This window comes from Dipodomys spectabilis, unplaced genomic scaffold, assembly GCF_019054845.1.
Source record: "Dipodomys spectabilis isolate Male_0828 unplaced genomic scaffold, ASM1905484v1 ptg000273l, whole genome shotgun sequence".
Lineage (NCBI taxonomy): Eukaryota > Metazoa > Chordata > Mammalia > Rodentia > Heteromyidae > Dipodomys > Dipodomys spectabilis.
This window is the reverse complement of record NW_024870950.1, coordinates 13,247,082-13,267,490: the sequence shown is the minus strand read 5'-3', so window position 1 is coordinate 13,267,490 and position 20,409 is coordinate 13,247,082.

Sequence of the window (20,409 nt, the reverse complement as noted above, 5' to 3'; positions counted from 1 at the left end):
TGGAGGGCTTTTTAAAACAATGTAATTGTATTGTAAAGGCAAGATATGGAATTTCATCTAATTTAAGTTCAAAATAGCAAATATGAAATTTTATGTAAAATAGATTACAGGATTAACACAGACTACTCTAGGGGAATAGAGAGGTGGGAGCTGGGTGGGAAGGAAGAGAGGGGAAGGGGAGATAAGAGGAGAGAGGAGGGAGAAGGGAGGAAAGGGGAAAGCTGCTTCCAATATTCCCTTCTAAGCCCTGACTGCCCCCCCCCCCACCCCCCCATGACCTTACTTCCTTCTATTAGGTGTCAACTCCTGAAGGTTCCTGCCTGCTCCCAACAGTGCTTGAGGCTGGGGAACAAGCCTTTTTCATATGATGTTTGGGGTTTGGGGGGATATTGAAGATTCAAACACAACCATTTCTGAAACATTAACTTGTTTATCTCCTAATATTCTTACCATTTCATGGATATCAAGACCACACTTTTTGTTTTCTTTTACATACTGTCTGACTCTACCTTGTTTGCATCTCTTTCTGTCATTGTTGTATTTACATGTTTACCTTGATGACTTTCACTTAAGAATACCTGTGTATATGTGTTCCATCCATGAGAAAATAACAGTTCAACATTTCTTAGAAGGCAACAGAAGATAAAAGTTTGTTTTATGAAATAGTTCAAATTCCTGTTGGAATGTATGGTAGGATTCAGATTGGAGCATTTTAAAGTATCTCAGTATCTAAGATTATTCCTTGGTACTAATAATTTCATCTTGGTAAGGGAGCTCCACTTTGTGAAGCTAGCAGAGGAAGAGGGGTTACATGACTAGGCAGACTTTCCCTTGATTTCCTTTACTTGCAAAATGTTATTCTCAGCTGTTTTGGTGCCCTGCTGTGCTTTGGATTTCTAGTGGTATCGGGAGATGGGAACCACCTATCTGTATGCATACACAAATGGCCTTGAGGATTTCCCAGTTCTTTGGCAGGTCTGCTACATTCTCCCTGTTTTAGCTCCACCTTCCATTTTCATCCTCACGAATAAGGTTTGCATTCACTTCCAAAGTTGAAGTCTTCTGTTGTTTTAAATTTCTGTGTTTATTTTATTATCCTGGATTGTCAAAGAAACAGACACCAAATTGAATGGATTCTGTATGCACGATTCCTTTAGAGGGGCGACATGGCAGCCAAAAGTGAGGAGGTAGTTGGGGAAGGTCAGGGAACATTCAGAATTCTGTCACTGGGTTGAGGAGAAGACTGGGAGGTTAGGTGGAAAGCATGTTAGAGTATTGTGTATTTGTAAGAAAAAATGATGAAGCCAACTGGATATTTTTTTCACCAAAATAAGTGTCAAATTAATGCAATTTTTCTTACAGAAGACATGTGTGCATTTTTAATCTATCTTTTTCCTCTTTTAAATAAAAGGCACTTATAAAAAGAAAATCAACAATAAGAAAACAGTCCAAATAGATGCATCAATGGTATGGAAGAACTAGCCCATCTTTCTAATAGATTGTATCAAACAATATAACTATTAATAAAGACTACAAGCACATTGATAAGGATTATAAGTATACACTACAAGACTATAACTACATATAGGCAGCTGCAAGAAAAAGATTATCATGTGACGTGGATTCATTTTTATATTGCTTCTAAGGCAGGCTACCTCCCTAGCTCCCCAGCATTCTTTTTTTTTCCCCCAATCATGGGCAAAAAAAAATCAAACAATCTGTTAATGAGCATTTGGTGAAGTGTAATGAATACAGTCTAATTCACTAATTGAGGCTCATTCCACAACTCTTTGCTAATAAGCCTCTTAATGTGCTTAACTGCAAGTGTCCAAAATAGTTATTGAGATGTGTGGAAATTTCCCACTCTATCTGTGAAAATCTTGATAATGTTGCAGTTTGATTAATTGAGGGAAGACGTTGTACTAACAATGAAGAAAATGAAAAAGCAGGCAAATCATAAAATTACATCTTCTCAAGTGAACTGACCGGCCAATAAAGCATTTTCTTAAGAATGTCAGTTAATAATGAAGTCTTTTCAATAACTTAATTATTACAATCAGTGTTCAACTATTAAAATCATTGTTCTGCAGCTGGATGCTGCTTTCTGATACCGTTGTTTTGCCAAGAATAGCGGACATGGGGGACTTCTCCTATTCACTTTTTAAAGACTGTAATGAACACAATACTTAATATTTTATTATCAGAAAGGGAAAAAGTTAATCGTTTTTATTGGAAGCAGGTCCTTTTTTTTTTCTTTACTTTAAAAATCATTTTAACTCATTAAAGAAAGAATGGGACCAGATCATTGATTATACTAAAATCTTTCTTTGTCTCCTTCCATTCTTTCACACCTCCTCTTGTGTTGTCAGACTCCAGTCTAGTAGAATGATTTCTCAAAATGTTGCCTCTCTACCTCTGCTTTGAGAGTTAGCTCTTTGATCTTTCCAGTTTGAGCTTGGATCTCAAACACTGACATTTCTCAGAACGTTTCTCAGCATTCTCATGTGGTACTTGATGAAGGAATGTGGAAGGAGGGCTATTCTTCCTGGGGAAGGTGTTCTCAGACACAGGACCGAAGGAATGAATAACAATAAGTATGAGAGTTAACATTTATCAATCAAAAAATTCCAACAGGAATGACTTTGGAAACATCATGAATAGTTTAGATCCTTTATCAACACCTAGCATTTGTGGACTTGTATGTGTGACTCTTCTTCCTTAAGGAAGAGATGTCCATTTCTGAAGCAGAAAGGACCAAGAGAGTTGTTTCTCTCGGTGCTCATGTGTGACCTGCACACATGGATCAGGAAGGAAAGCTGAGGAAACGTCATTACAGAAAAGGGAATGTATCATGTGATGCAGTACATTCAAACATTTCCCACTGAATGGCCAAAGCAAGCGATGGGCTTCCATGTGGTAGGGATGTCTGGGGACCACTTGTTCCAGGTATTGGTAAGGAAAGCAACGGGATATAACAAGGAAGTTGATGGGGTATGAATTAACCTCAGTTTTCTAGGTCCTCACTTCCACACCAATGAAGGAAAGACGTGGAAACAAAATTGCTAATCTTCAATTCCTTGGTTAGTTTACTGGTAGCTACTCCCTGCAGGTATATTTTAGTATAATGTCATTGGAAGAGACCCAGCAATTTTTTAAAATGTCACTTAATTGTATTCCCCAAAAATGAAAGCCATAATTCCTCAGGAATTCTCAATGCACCCAAGAGCAATAGTTATTTGTGATTATGAATAATCATCATCATCATTATTAATAATTATTATTGAATATTTGTGTTGAAGTTTGAACTCAGTGTCTTATGCTTTCTTTTAGCTTATTCACTCAAGGCTGACATTCTACCACTTGAGCCACAGCTTTATTTTCAGGTTTTTGCTAATTAATGCAAGTGAAGTGTCTCGTGGACTTTCCTGCCAGTATGGCTTGTAACCGAGATCCTCAGATTTCATCCTCTTGAGTTGCTAGGATTACAGACTAGAGCTTCCAGTGGTTGGTTTATTAAATTCCTATTCTGAATTGTTCTTATTCTTATGAATCCTATTTTTATTCCCATTTGGCAAAGAAGTAGCCATGCTTCAAACTGCTTAAGAAACTTACAAGAAACCTTTACAGGAAAGGCAAATGTTTTGGTGCCTGGGAGTGTGGTTTTAAAGCCTGTGCTCTAAACCAGTGTGTGAAGAAGTGCTTCACAGAGAACAGTCGAAAGCAGAACTATTACCACTACGGGATCCCTTGTTAACAATACACATTCTCAGGCCCGCCTGAAAATTAGATTGAACCCAATGATCTGAGTCAACAACATTCGGTTTGAGAACTAGGGTTTGAGCTAGGGTTATGCCTGTAATCCTTGCTCCCGAGGGTTCACACTTTGGACAGACCGTGCAGGAAAGTCTGCAAGACTTATCCCTTCAATGAATCTCTAAAAAAGCTGGGATGAGAGGAAGAGTGACCATCTTAAGAAGGAAAAAAAAAAAAAGCTAAGTGAGAGCAGCTGGGCCCTAAATTCCAAGTCCCAGGAGTGACACACATACATGCCGAAAAAGAAAATGAAAATAAAAGGAGGCTCCATGCAATATTAGTACAGCTCTCAGAGGTCATCTGTCAAGAGGACTAACCACGATCAGTCTCAGAGGCTCCTTGGTGTGGCGAGCTGGGAAAAATCCCATCGAATCTATAAGAATGATGATGTCAGTCCTACATAATGACTCCTGTCAATCATGGTAACAATCTCAGCAAAAGCGTGTTTCTGTGTTTTTTTTTTAAATTTTATTTTATTGTAAAGATGCTGTACAGAGGGGTTACAGTTGCACGAGTAAGGTCATGAGCACATTTCTTGTCGAGCATTGTTACCCCCTCTTTTGTTGTTCTCCCATTCCTTCCCCCACCCCTCTCACTCCTTCCTCTACCAAAAGTTGTAAAGTTCATTTCCAGTATAGCGTCTTCTAGGTATCATTGTTGCAATGGGTCACCCTGTGTCCTTGTTTCAGCATTTTGTTATTCCCTTTCCCCTCCCAACAGAAAGAATGACACAGCCCCATTTGTTAGAAAATGGGAAGATTTGAAAAAAAATGATATTAAGTGAAGTAAGCCAGCCCCAAAGGAATATAGATCCCATGGTTTCCCTCATTTGCAATAATTAGTATACACGTAGGATCATTTTATCAGAAGAGCAGGAAAGTCAAAAGCTATGTACATATGACCATATAACATGATGCTAAATGAAATGGACCCCAAGATATGGACACAAGAGGTCTTTCTTTGTTGTTGTTGTTGTTGTTGTTTTAATGTACTATGTGTTTTTTTTTTTTTTTGCTTCCTTTGTATGTTCTTTCCCTATGGCATATCTTCTGTTGTCATTGTACCTGATTTTGGTACCTTGCATCTTGTATATACATTTTTTTTTTTAAATCTCTAGCAGCTACTTCTAATCATGACCCAGACATGTAGTTGGAAATGTAAGATTTATCACAATCTGGAGGAGCTAATACAGCTGCTCTCACAGCTCAAGAGGAGGAAGCATGCTCTTCTCTTCTAGATGTGGCTTAGAACTCTTTCCTGATGAAAAAAAAAATGACATCTGGTACAACAGAAGGTCCTCAAATCTTTGAACAATAAATGCATACAGGCTCTGGGCAATTCATTTGTTTTATAAAATAGAACCACTTGCATTCATACATATCAAGGAGTTTCACTATCTAATGTGTCTTTGTGACTTGTGAGAGAGTGGTGGAGTATGGCAAGAATTCTCCAGCAGAGTTAGAATCCAACCACATGTCCATAAAAACTCACTCATCACCAGGGTCTGGTATGAAAGAAGAGAGAGTCTGCCAAAATCTGAACTTAAAATTTTTAGTCACTCTCCTATAACCAAGATCAAATTACTAACATTTTCATAGCAATAATTTATCCATTTAGAAAATTAGCTTCATGTATCTACCTCACTGAGGTACTATTGCTATGTTTATGTTAATCATTCGTAAAACATGGGGTTCAAATTTTCTTCTTTTATTTTGTTTCTATGTTCCTTTTCTGGCTACTACAACCAGAAGTTAAATGCCTGCATAATTTGATGGTTTAGATTTATAGCTTTACATCTGAGTTACAAAAAGAAAAAAAAACCTTGAAATTTCACATATACAGAAGACACTAGACTCTATAGGGATGTATAATGGTTTCTTTATCTCTCAACTACATTTTGCCAAGTCTTGAAATAAAAAAAATTAAAAACCCAGAAACACATGTTGTAACTAGCATGTAGTTTAGATAAAATGATACTGGAAATGCTAGTTACAGAGAAACAAGGTCGCAAGCATTTCTCTAGTCTTTTAGAATGGTTTACAAATATTATAGCCTCAAGGAAGAGGCAATTTCTCATAATCACAAATGATGAAGAGAAATAATACTTGGATGCAGTTTGGAGGCAGATGAGAATTTTCCATGCATGCAAAATGTCGGAGAGGAATTCAGAGATGAAGAAAGGATGGTTGGAAGAAGTTGCTCCAGCTTTATCCCTGGGAGAAGTTTACTCAATAAGAAACTATGATTCCTAAGAAAATAGTTTGTGCTAGTATATGTCTGGGGCAAGCAGAAAAGGTCAAAAACTATGTAAATATGACCAGATAAGATGATGTTAAGCGAAATGAACCCCAAGATAGGGACACAAGTGGTTTTTTCTTTCTTGTTATTGTTTCTAACATATTTATAATGTACCACTGATTTTTTTTGTTGCTTTGTATGTTCGTCCCCCATGGTATAACCCCTGTTTTCACTCTATTTGATGTGGGTCTAATTTGGGGAGTGGAAGGGAAAGAACAAAATGTTTAAATAGGGATACAGGTTGACCCATTGTAACAATGAGATGTACAAGACACCATGTTGAAAAACGAACTTTACAATTTAGGCTAGGGGTTGTGGGGGTGGGGAGGAGTGGAGTTGTGGAGGTGGGGGGAAGGGATGGTAGAGGAAAAACAAAGGAGGAGGCAACAATGCTTGATAGGCAATGTACTCACTACCTTGCTCATGTAACTATGACCCCCCTGTACAGTATTTTTACAATAAAAAACTTATTATAAAAAAAGAAAATAGTTTGTGAATTAGTTCTTGTCAATGGAAATCAAACTTGAGTGATTAAAATTCTGGGCCAGAATTTCCCTACATGTAATCTTATTCTCCAAAGTCTGTATTTTGGTTTCCAGCGAAATGTGAGAATTTGGTGATTAACATCACCCTGGGATCTGACTTATCATGAATAGAAAAGTTGCCATTTAATCAGGAACAGACACCCTCATTTTAAACTTTCATGAACAAAAAGGAAAATTCTATTTGTACAAACCACCTGAATGTTTGGAAATGTGTGCAAAAACAACATCTATCAGTTGCCTCTTCGGCTGCTCTCCTGAGCAACTGTAAGTGTATCAAGGGCATGTGAGAGAGAAGGAAAGAGAACTGGAAGGGATCTAGTATAGAGAAACTTACAAGTTCCTGAACGAATTTAACAAACTTTCTGAAAGAATAGTACCAGTGAAATGGTGTGATCAGAATTCTCTTTTGAGCCGTAAGTACAGAAAATCATTTGATTTTCTTTGATCTCAGTTTACCGCCACCATTAAAACAGTGTCATTATAATTTGAGTCTTTTCACATGTGTTAGAAATCCATACCTGTGCAATTTTTAGCTCATTCCACTTCTATTATCCTTTTGTGGAGATCATGTGCGCAAGTGAAGGTGAGCCAGGCAGAGAACTATCATTTTTGAAATGCAGGAAAACTCATAGTGGACTTTCAATCTCTCCCATATTAACATACTTAGAGTAGACAAAAGTCAGATTCACTGAGTAGTAAAATAATAGTATTTTTGGACCTTCACATAGCTTATTGATGTGTGTCTCTCACTGTGAAGAAAATAGTGTGAAGTATAACCATTTGACAGCTCTATTGTGTGCATGTGTGTACGTTTGTGTGTGTGTTTGTGTGTGTGTGTGTGTGTGTGTGTGTGTGTGTGTGTGTGTACTGTTGTTGTTGTTGTCCATGAAAGGAGAGAAAATACCATCAAAAATTTTAGCTCTATTTTCGACAATGGAACATATTACATAATTATTTCTTGTTGAATTGTAATTATGACAGAGACACCTTTATAAACATGAATACAGGGGAAACTAATTAGAAGCTGACAATAAGCAAATATTATTCCCTTAATTAGATCTTCTCCTATTGGAAATCCTGCTTTGTTCCTGCTACTCCAGTGTGAACGACATTTAAATCATAACAGTGTCTCACAGCACCGTCTTTTCGGGATGGAGAAAGACAGGCGCAATGTCACAGTCAATACCTTTTTCAAATCTTGGCTAATCTGGAGTCAATGAAATCTAGTCTCCCCAATAGCTGCTCGCGCCGATTCATATACCTGCAGAGCTAGAACTAGAGCTGAAACTGTTGGGCCTGCGCACGTTAGGGTTCATGTATCTGGCTAGTTTTATATTTACATATCTTTCTTATACATAGCATATGAGTATTTCCTAACTGGTATTCTGAACATAGTCTGATGATACACATTACAGGGTGGTACAATTTGATGGTTGCTCAGTTCTAGATCACTCACACTCAGAATCAATCATTGACCTTGTCTCTGTCTCATTCTATCTCTCTTTACCTCCTATTACTGTCTCTATCTGTCTCTATCTTCATAGCCACATCCCCTTCAAATATCAAAAGCACATTTCTTCAAGAAAACTCATTCATGTTAAATTTGGCCAAAAAAAAAGGACAAGAATTAAAAAGCAGCTGCAGTCTTATATGAGTAAAATTAGGATGATGTTTCAAGATTCTGTCTTAAAGTACAACAGTGGAGATTTTTTTCACTATATATATATATATATATATATATAAAACATATATATATATGAAACCAGTATGTATACACATATAACTTATACTTCTGCCTCAGATCTCACAAAATAGTATTAAGTTTTTACAGAATTATTCCAGTTTCACTTCAACTTGTTCATATATAGTTTTATTCAATGAGACTACATCTAGTAAGCTTTGGTGGTAGAAAAGAAAGGCAAAAGTAAGTAAGGTAATAGCTAGTATCTCACAGTGAATATATAATATATATATATTAAATTTCCATTGATTATTAGCTATTGCTATTTTTTCTGTTCCTGGGGGTTTGAATTTTTCTATTACTGGGGCCTTTTCTGTTTTTGCTTGGGTAGCTTGTTCAGCTGGTGCTATAGGATTTTTTTCCATTTATTTATTGTTATTATAAAGGTGATGTACAGAGGGGTTCTAATTATGTAATTCAGATAAAAATATTTCTGTTTGAACAATGGCACCCGTCCCTTACACTCTCCTAATTTTTCCCTCTCTTCCTCACCCACAAGTAGTGTAGTTCATTTTCAACAGTCTAGTGAGTACCAATCACTGCTGCAATTGTTCACCTTTTGTCTCGCCATCTCTGTGTACCTCTCATCCTCCTGAAGACAGACATATAAGCCATCAAGACAAAAGGAACTGAAAGTATAAGGATGTGCCTACAAATCTACAAGAAGACACACTGGATGGTAAAAGAAAAAAAAATACTCTAGGACATGATAAAGCATATAGGTCTCTAGGCATTCACACAGACTGAGACCAAAGGAGGATATTCTTAGGAGAGGATTACATGGGCACAATAGCTATGTGTATTTGACCATATAAAGTATTAGTTATAAAAATGAGCTCCAGGAAGTAGAAACAAGTGGATTCTTTTTCTTTTGGTGCTATAAGATTTTGGCCAAACTGCCAGCCCAGTATTTTTCTGGCTCTTTAGAGATGGAATCCTATGGACTGTTTTCCCTAGACTGACCATGAATAGTTAATGAATAAAAAGTAAAACTTATAAATGTTATTCTAGGACTTTGATAAACTATTTTAATTCTTGATATTTAATAATTTCCTTGATACTGCCATACTATTATATCATGTTAGTTATATATTGGATGTCTATTATAAGTAGCATAATATATAAAATGTATCTGAAAAGTATATAATGTATTGTATATATATGGTATATAATATCAGAGAGAGCATAGACCTTATTGACATAGTGACCAATGTCTATGCAATAACCATTTCTAAAATCTGAAGGAAATGGTTGCTTTTTAAATAGAAGAATCCAGCCTCTTCTTGGAGAGTAAAAATAACAACAACAAAAACCTCATTGATTCCTGGATGAAAGACTTCATGCAAATGCCACTCAAGAATTTGTGGTTGATGTAATTTTTTAACACATGCTAATTGTACCGATTAGTTGGGTTCACTGTTTGCATACCCACACACATTTGCGCCTTGGTCACTTCACTATTCTTCTCCCTTTTACTCCCTTTCCCCTTCCTCCCTTTCCTCCTTGTCTATTCCCATTTCTACATTCAATCATTTTTTTCTTTATTTTTCACAGGAGAAAAAATATACAATACTTGTCTTTAGGTATCTGAATTCTTTTGTTAAGGTGATTTCCTCTAGTGATATTTTTTCCTTCAAATATTGGATTTTATATCTTTATAGCTGAATGATAACTCCACTGTGTGCATACACACCACAATTTCTTGGTCAATTAATATACTGACAGGTAATCAAAACTCATTCCATGGCTTAGCTCTTATGAATACAGTCTGCAAATGCATAGACATGCAGGTATTTTTTTTCTGTAAGTTAATCTTACGTCCTTTGAGCATATGTCCAGGAGTAGGAAAACTGGATGTTATGGTTATTTAACTTTTAGCTTTTGTGAAGAATTTCTGTACTGCTTTTCATAATAGCTATTGAAATTTACATTCTGACCAAGAAAAGGTATAGGACTGACTTTCTTTCTTTCTTGCTTGCTTGCTTGCTTGCTTTCTCTTTCTTTCTTTTTCTTTCTTTCTTTTTCTTTCTTTCTTTCTTTCTTTCTTCTTTCTTTCTTTCTCTCTCTCTCTCTTTCTCCCTCCCTCCCTCCTTCCCTCTCTCCCTCCCTCCCTTCCTCTCTCCTTCTCTTTCTCTCTCTCTTTCTTTCTTTCCTTCCTTCCTTCTTTCTTTCATTTTCTTTTTTTGTCAGTCATGGGGCTTGAAATCTGGGTCTGAGCACTGTCCCTCAGATCTTCAGCTCAAGGCTAGTGCTATACCATTTGAGCCACGGCACCACTTCCAGTTTTCAGGTGGTTAATTGGAGATAAGAGTCTCAAAGACTTAATTTGCCCTGGGCTGGCTTTGAAACTCGATCCTCAGATCTCAGCCTTCTGAGTAGCTAGGATTATAAGCATGAGCTACTGGGTACACAACAAGGGGTTCATTTTTTCTTAGGAGACTTTTGCTATTGTTGAAATATGAGTCAGTTTTGGAAGAGATTATCAATATTCTCAACATACTCTTCATTTCCAATCTGATGCCTGAATCACTGTCCTATCAGTATTAAACTTATATAACCATTTAGTGTAAGTGTTATTTATATATATGTGTGAATATATATTCAGATACATTCATATGTATATATATATGAATATATATAAATAACACTGACTTATTCCTTTAATGAATTTTTGCTCAGCACATACCCTGAACCTGCCTGCATCCTGGCATACATATAGGAATAGACTCAGTCCCTTCACTCTTTTGCCCTCACATTTTACTAGGAATGAAACATGTAAGCATACATATTTAAATCCGATGCAAAACCAAAATGGACCGGAGAGGCGAAGGGCTAATGGATGCAGGAGTGTGAAGTGCTTCTTTTCAGCTAGGTCTTGGAGCACAGTCTGAACGTCCCAAGTGACAAGGACATTCCAGGCAGAGGGAACACCAGCATGGCGAGGAAGTATCAAGAGCCAAAACTGGCCTGGGAGACATAAGGTTGGTATATAAATGCTGCCTGTCTCCATTCTCAGCAGGCCTTCCCACTGCCTCCTGCTGCTCTCATCTATTTTCTTGCTTTGCAATTCCCTTGCACTCCCAAACCTACCATTACATTCTCCTTCCCCCTCCTCCACCTCCTCACCTCATGTCCAAAACACATGGGTATGTGAGATAAGCAGGAGAGCAAGCTGCAAATTGGTAAGAGGAGGGGTGTTGTGCAGGGATGGCATCAAGGGTGAAGGGCACAGCAAGGACATGCACACAGGCCTGAACACCCCATGAGTGCCTTGCTTCACCTTGAAACCTTTCTTGCTGTTGCAAGGCCAACCCCTGGCTTTGCCAGATGATTTTGACAGATAGCGTGCTTTCTGCCGATTCAAAGGCAAAACATAAAGCCAATTGTCAACTTCCACAAATGAGAGAACGAGAGTGCAAAAACAAAAATCCTCACAGATTATTTACAAAGAGAAAGATGTTTGGAAAAAAAATAAAAAAGATCGTGAGTAGTCATTCAATCAAGAACTTAATTCACAGGCTCTCCTTAAGCAATCACTTCCAGGTGATGCTAATTAGGCTGAGTAGTTCACAGGTGTTACTGTGCAAGGGAAATAAATATAATAAAAGAAATAAAGAAGTAAAACATGCTCCCTGCACCCCACCTAAATACTCTCCAAATATGCTATTTCTCTTGTTCTTTATTTAAAGACTAATCATGTGTTACTGTGTAAACCACTGTGGTTACCTGACAACTTTTTTTTTCCTCTCTAAATATAGAGATCCAGTAAGGCATTCATTCATTTGTACGACCATATATATGTTCACTGTTACACAATAAATATCCAACAAACTAGTACTAGATGCTGGGCCATGTACTAGGGATATGCTAGTAGAAAAAAATCTTTAGTATTGTTTCTATGGATTTATAGTCTATCAGGAAAGACATTTATCAATTATTGTATAATGAGATAATTGGATTTCAATATCTCCAATAGAAGAGACAGTGCAGGGTAAAGAAACATACACAAACATAGAGTGAATCTGATTTCTACTCAGTCACAGAGATTACTTTAGTAAAGTACTGAGTTGAAAAGTAGTTGATACATGAAATTGGAAAAGGGAATTAGCACATACTCCAGACCAAAAAAAAAAAAAAAAAAAACACCAGAAAAGTTCTACAATGAAGAAAACACCAAAACAGGAAGGCTTGTGTGCTTGAAATAGGGCAAACAGAACATAAGAATAGAGAGTGAATTAAAACATGATCTGTTAAACAATTGCTATCTGAATTATTTTCAAATATCTTTCAGCAATTGAGAACAAAATTCCCTCATTTGATTCAAAGAAGGCTCCTTAAAAGATAAGAGAGGAGACTTTTCATATGTGGCAGAAAATAAAAACCTCTAGAATGGTTAAATGAAATACTCTACCAAAATCTGGGGTTTAGTCAGGGACCAATACCTCACAGCTGTAATCCTACCTATTCAGGAAGATGCAATCAGTAACATCTTGGTTTCCATATCCAAGGTAACCAGCACAATGATACAGCACAACTCTATAAAACATGAGAACATGAGGGAGAGGTGGGGGGGGGAAGGAAGTGAGGGAGGTAGAGAGGGAGAGGGTGAAGGAATGAATGGGTTACATAATTTGAGGGGATTGACCAGCCCTGATGAAGTGCTTTATTACAATTGATGTGAACTTACTGTATACTCTGGGTTCATGCCACTGAAGAAATGTAAAATTTGATTTTTAATATATATTTTTTCTGGTAAAGATAATGTACAGAGGGGTCACAGTTACATGAGTAAGATAATGAGTACATTTCCTAACAAGCATTGTTACCCTCTCCTTTGTTTTTCTCCTACCATCCCTTCTCTCCCCACCTTCCCAACTCCTTCCTCTCTTCTGCACGAAGTTGTAAAATTTATTTTCAACATAGTGTCTTCTACATCTCATTGTTACACTGGGTCAACCGATATCCTTATTTCAGCATTTGTCATTTCCCTTTCCCTCCCCAAATTAGAAAAATGTATATACAAGATGCAGGGCGCTGGAATCAAATACACGATGATGCTAAGCGAAACGAATCCCAAGATAGGGACACAAGAGGTTTTATCTTTCTTGCTGTTGTTTTTTAATGTACTTATAATGTACTATGTGATTTTTTTTGTTTCTTTTGTATGTTCTTCCCTCATGGTATAACCTCTGTTTTCACTGTATTTGATTTTTAAACATACAGCTCAACTTAGATACTTTCACTGAGAAGTGATTCAAAGAAGAGTAATTATTAGAATTTTAGGAGACTAAAACAAACCTTACCTATAAAGATCTCTCTTTGAGTTTATCAACTGTAATATTTCATTTAATTCTGAGTGGCCAAAGCTTAGTCTAAACCCTCCCCATTGAAGAGGCAATCTAGACCCAAAAGCGATCATCTCGACCATCTGGCAACGCCATGTTGGAGAAAGATGAGGTCAGTTCCTCACTCAGCTTTGTTGCCAAAACACTGTATTTGTAACTCTAAGGGGAACCATTCACTTTCTTTTCCCCTCATCAGTTCAACAACGTGTCTCTCAATCTGTCTGACACACACTAGGTACCTACCGTTTGTTAAATACATCATTACTCTCTAATTCATTCAGTGGATACAAGGAGGGTTTAAATGGCTTTGAATTAAGCTGAGATGTCTTTGATCATAGACTGCTTAGAACGTAACCAAAATGTAAAAGTCAACCAAGATAGAACTATGTTCATCTTGATCCTTTTCCAATATCTTAACCGTTTTATTGCTGGAATGAGTCAAACAGAACAGAATCAAAGCGGGGAGAAGATGTATGATAGGATGATTGAACTTCTGATAGCAGTCTGTGTTACTGATGTTGCTGGGTGCATATGATTTAGGCAGCCATAAAAGTAATTTAAGAGGCCCCAAAGAAATGTGTGCTTTGGTTTAAAGCTCTCTGGGTTTCTAAGGGAATAGATGCATTTGGGTAATTGTGAGAGAGGATTTTTCTTGCAAACACTAGGGACTGTTCAGTTTAATTGTGTGACATCTGGTGCTAATGCTGTTTTATTTTGTTTCAAAATATCATCTTCTATTGTGTGCATTGGGTACAACCAATAGAGTTGTTATTACTGCTTGCATTTTCTTTCATGTTGTCTGTATTCTTTCTACAGCTCCATTATTATCATAATGACCTTTACTATGGTTGATTATAGGCTACATTTATGTAACCCTCATACTGAACTCATGGGTCAGAATTATTATAGTTCCAGTGATAGAGAAGAGGAATAGGAGACTCAAAATGTGATTTACTAGATTAACATGATTAGTAAATGATAGAATTGTGTGTGTGTGTGTGTGTGTGTGTGTGTGTGTGTGTGCGTGTGTGCTGGTCCTGGGGTTTAAACTCAGGGTCTGGGTGCTATCCCTGAGCTTTTCTGCTCAAGGTTAGAACTCTATCACTTAAGGCACAGCTCCACTTCTGGCATTGTTGGTGCTTAATTGGAGATAAGAGTTTCAGGGACTTTCCTGCCCAGACTGGCTTCAAACTCATCCTCAGAACTCAGTCTTCTGATTAGCTAGAATTACAGGCATGAGTCACCAGCACCTGATGATAGAATTAAATTTAAAACTCCAAGGCCATTTTTCTTTCTCAATATATCACTTCTAATTTATTTTTGTTTCACTTATTGACCACATGGGGTGTCATCTATTTGTATTATTTATTAACTTCAATTTTACTTAAATTGTGTGTAATGTTGAATACTATGCTATACCATACACATAAATGCTATTTGCCAGAAGCAGAGATACCATATGCATTAAAACAATAGAGAAAAATAATATGATAGCGTTCTATAGTGTTCTGCCTAAGGAAATATTTTGTCACCTGCTATCAAGTTGTATTATTTAAATTTAGAAAATGTTTAGTGTTGAAAACATGTTACTATCATGATCACGATCTCTTAAGAGACAAATAAAATTGAAAGGAAAATGTTTAGTACAATGTAATAATGCTTAATTATCATTGCATCAGCCAAAATACTCTTTCATTAAAATAATAATTTCTTAAAATCACACTTTGAAAAATGTAACATGAAACTTTCACACACACTTGTTAGGGGAGCTTAATGAGTGTGGATAGGCATATCTTGCTTGGGCAAAAGCAAGACACATTTTCTAATAAAACAAACTAAAACAATGAGTGTAGGCATAACTCAAGTAATATGGCATTTGTTTAATGAATATTAACCTCTCAGTTTAGTCCCATGAAGATGAAGAATAGAAAGAGGAAGGATAAGGAGGAGGAGGAAAGAAATAAGAAGAGGAAGCGAAGGAGAAAGGAGAAGGAAAAGTAAGAGGAAGAGGAAAAGGAAGAGAAGCAGAGAAGAAAATGAAGAAAATAGCTACCAGAGCTGTGGTATCTCCTGTGTATATCAATTCTCTGTTTCTTCAATATAAGTGATATGAACTTAGCCCCTGACTCCATATTGGAGTCTTATCATGTAGCCATGCATTATTGGCTACTCTATTGGCTAGGAGAATTCCTTCAATTGATGCTGAACACAACATGAACTTGGAAATGTGAGCATTTAATATATTTGCCATTAGTGTTCTCAAATTGCTAAAGGACTTTGGTAAATAAAATATTAAATACTAATAAAACCTCATGGAAAGTGACTCTGGAGTGGCTGATTCTCATTGTTTATAGGCATATTGGGAAAATGAGGAAATATCCATTGTCTCTCTTTTGAGAAATTGTGAGAGCAAAAAAAAAATTCTTAACTTGGTGAGGGGGAGACAAATAACAAATGCTGAAATAATGATACAGGCTCACCCACAGTAGCAATGAGATGTACAAGACACTATGTTCCAAACGAACTTTACAACTTCTGGAGGGAAGAAGGGAAGAATAGGGGAGGTGGGGAGGGAAGGGATGAAGAGGAAAATCAAAGGAGGGGGTAATGCTGCTCAATAGGAAATGTACTCATTTCCTTACTCATGTGACTGTAACCCTTCTGTACAGTACCTTTACAATAAAATATATATTTAATAAATAATAATTTTGAACTGGGTCTTTAAGGTTCCTTTCATAAAATATTTGCTTTAAGAATCATCATAGAAATGGTATCTTAAAATATTTTGAGAAAAAAAGTTCTCTGTATTATTATTTAGAAAGGACAGGCATCAGCCTTTTGCTAACAATGGATCTGAATGTTCTATCTTGCAACCTGAATATGGTACCAAAATGTTGTCTTTATTATTAGCATCAGAAATATTTTACTTCCTATAGTTGTAAATATTGTTTTTAAAACTTAATGTCACAATTGGGCACCAGTGACCCCCACCTGTAATCCTCCTCCACTTAACGAGCAAAATGCTGAGTTACAGGTATTGGTTCAAGTGTTAGTGTCCCAGCTCTGAGCAAGAAAGCCAAGTAAGAGTGAGGTGCTCTGAATTCATGCCCCAGTACTGTGTCTAAAACAGCACAAAACAATCTGATGTCTTGTTGAGTATTAACCTTCCAGACATATCTCTTATTATCTTTAGAGCTATTTGCTCTAGGATTCTTGATGCCAATTTGGTGAATATTTTATTTTTCCTGTTGTGCTGGAGGTCAAACCTAGGGCATTTTGTGTTGGAGACAAACACTCTAATATTGAGCTACATCTTCAGCTAACTTAGCAAATTCTTAACATTTGCTCCTATTGCCTAAAAGCGGTGATGAAATTTACATGATGTCAAATATTTTCCACCTAAAACATCTCTAGAAGAATGTTATCTTCTCCATCCTCTTGCTGGGTCACTGATGTGGCATTAAAGGTCCAGCAAGATCCCTCCAAAAGAAGGAACTTGGCCTCCTAGATACTTACATCTGAATACAGAATAAGAAAAAGTTAGAGGATTAGAAAGAGTAAGAGGAATAAATATTGCAAATACATTGCATGCCTGTATGGAAGTATCACAGTAAAATCCTTCATTCTGCCAGGGGCTGGTGGGTCATGCTTGCAATCCTTGCTACTCAGGAAGTTAAGATCTGAGGATCCTGTTTCAAAGACGTACTGGGCAGAAAAGTCTATGAGAATGGTATCTCCAATTAACTACTAGAAAATGGGAAATGGTACTGTTGTTTACAGTGGTAGAGTGTTAGCTTTGAGCAAAAGGAGGTCAAGGCCTGAGTTCAAGCTCCACAACTGGCCAAAAAAGAAACAAAAAAATCCCTCATTGACAAGACACAAGTATATAGGAAAAACTAAAACATACTTAGACACAGAGAAAAAGTGGTATACATAATTGAACAATCCCAGGCAAAGTGTGACATGGTTCATCTCAGGTCTGCTTCTGTGAGGGGTTCTGGAGAAGGGTGGTCTGACCCAGAAGGCTCTGCCGTTCCCTGGAGGTAGTTTCAATCCCTCCTTGTGAAGACATTATTTGTAAACCCTTTCCTTTCTGGTATCCAGTGTGGCTGCAGGATAGACTCAGAACAAAGAGACAGAGGCATCATGTAGGTGAGGACACCAGGTTTTGGATCCTACTTTAAGTCAACACAGAGATCCAAGTAAAGAGTGAATGAAGTGCATTTTGGCACAAGCAATGTCTAAATGAACTTTACAATTATACCTGGCTTGCATTTTCATAGTCATCTCCTAAAGGCTTTTCTCCCTTCTGTGACATTGCCATTATTGTTTCTCTTTCTAAATTTTAACTGGCCTTTTGTTTTTTTCTGGCTTGGTATATGTCAATATAATTCTGTTTTGTTTAGAGAATGTCCTTGGAATTGTAGGCATGGCTCAAGTTTGAAAAGAACTAGCCAATAAGTGAAAGCATCAGATACCAAGTTCTTGTCCCAGTCTCAGAGTTAAAAAGAAAATATTGAGAAAGAATGACCTTTACTTTCCTTGAGGAATGAAAATGGCAATTAATTTTCACCATTAAAAGTCTTTATAATACAATCTGATTTTGATTTCCTGCATTTATTCCATATGAAATTATTGTAATATTTCTACCTATTTCTCCCTCTTTGTGGGCTCTTTTTGGAAGATAATTTCCTTGTAGATTTTTTATAATAGTATCTAACATAATCATAAATATTAAAACATAACAACTTAGAGAGAGGGTTGACTATAAACATGTATGAAATATCTCAGCATAACTGTCCCTGTCATACAAAACACTGAATATTTTTGACAGCTGTATGATGCATAGTTTTAATCCACTTAAGATGTTCAAATCAATTGAGAAAAAAATAGAATTCAGAAGTGTTAGAAGGACAATTTGGATCTTCCTGCAAATTGCCATTCCAAGCTTACTTTTCCTTTGCCTAGACAGTCAAATACTTATCTATATTTATAGGAAACTTGCAAAGCACTTAAAACAGAATGGTATGTAAATTCACACTAAATAATGCATGATGCTTACAGGAATCTGTTTCCTGACTTGTGGCACCCATCATCACCAACATATATAAGAAAAAAAGAAAGAAAATTAGAAGTAAAATGCAGCTGCATGTTTTTAAAAAGTTAAGGTAAAATAACATACATTTCAAGTGTTCTAGGCTTACATTCTACAGCTAGAGGTGGAATTTAATCAATTTAACTGAAGTTATTTCACATCTATATAGAGAACAGTTTAAAATGTTAGACAAAAACAATAATAGCTTAATGCTTTCTTGGTTAATATGCCTCTTATGAATATATAGAGTAGAACAGCTATTATTTTAGTGTATCTGTTGATTAAAGATGAGTATTTGCTCTACCATGGATGAAGGTTTACTGGTAGTTTTGTAATACTACTGAAAATCCACAATATTCACAGGACACTAGCTTGGAAATGAACGATACAACTTGGGGCAAATGGAATTGTCAAGGAGGAGAAGTGGGAGAAAACAAGGGAGGGAGTAACAATGTTTGACAAGAAATATATCCATTACCTTACTTATATAACTATAACCCCTCTATACATCACCCTTATGATAATAGAAAAGAACAAGAAAGAAAATATCATCTCTGGTTTCAGGATTCTTCTAAAAATTATGAGGACCAAGCAGGGTGGCACACATCTAAATCCCAGCTACATAGGAGTTAGAGATAAAAGAATCAAAGTATGAAGACAATGTGAATACACTCTGTGAAAAACAAACTAGATATGGAGGTTCATGTCAGTATCTGCAATCTCAGCTTCTCATGAGCCAGAGGTAGGAGAATGACAATCTTGAGATTGGCCCAAAGAAAAGTGTGGAAAACAAACAAAAGAAAAACACCAAGGAATGGCTTACATGGTAGATTACTTGCCTAACAACTATGAAGTCCCAAGTTCATTTCTCTGTACTTACCCAGAAAAACATTATGAGATTGTCCTACAAAAGTATAGACTGAAGTTGTTATGTGTCTCTCATTCTGAAAAGCAGAGTTTAAGGAATCCCTACAATGTTTGAGCTCTTATGTATTGAATTTGGTATTTACAGCCAGTAAGGTTAGCAGTATAAATCAAAGAAAGCTGGATTCCTAGAACATCTGACAGTAATTCAAATACCCTCAATGGTATAGCATTGTAGCTGGATCTGTAAAATGAGTAGATAAAGAACACGAAGAAGTGTTGCATTTATGGATGACTGACTTACTGACTAGTGTGGGACCCTGCATCTATGATCTACATACAGAGTCACATACAAATCCCACTACGTGATCATATATGCCATATATGATACATAACCAAAATGGTATTACATTAATGATTTTGTAATGGGGAGATTTTTTTTTCCAGTTTTCAGGATATGTCTGATAAAAATCACAAGAATTCTTGGAAGAATAGGTAGGAGAATAAAAAATTGACAATCAAAAGGAGAAAGAGAGAGATAATATAATAAGAGGCACAAAGAAAGAGTCCAGAGTGAAAGAAGCACACTGGTGAGCTTATCAACGAATCAGAACATGAAAGGGGCTAGAAGCCAAGGAGTGCAGGCAGCCTGTGGAAGGCAAAGAAGACTCTTCTCCAAGAGCCTGCAAAAGATATTCAGTTCCACAA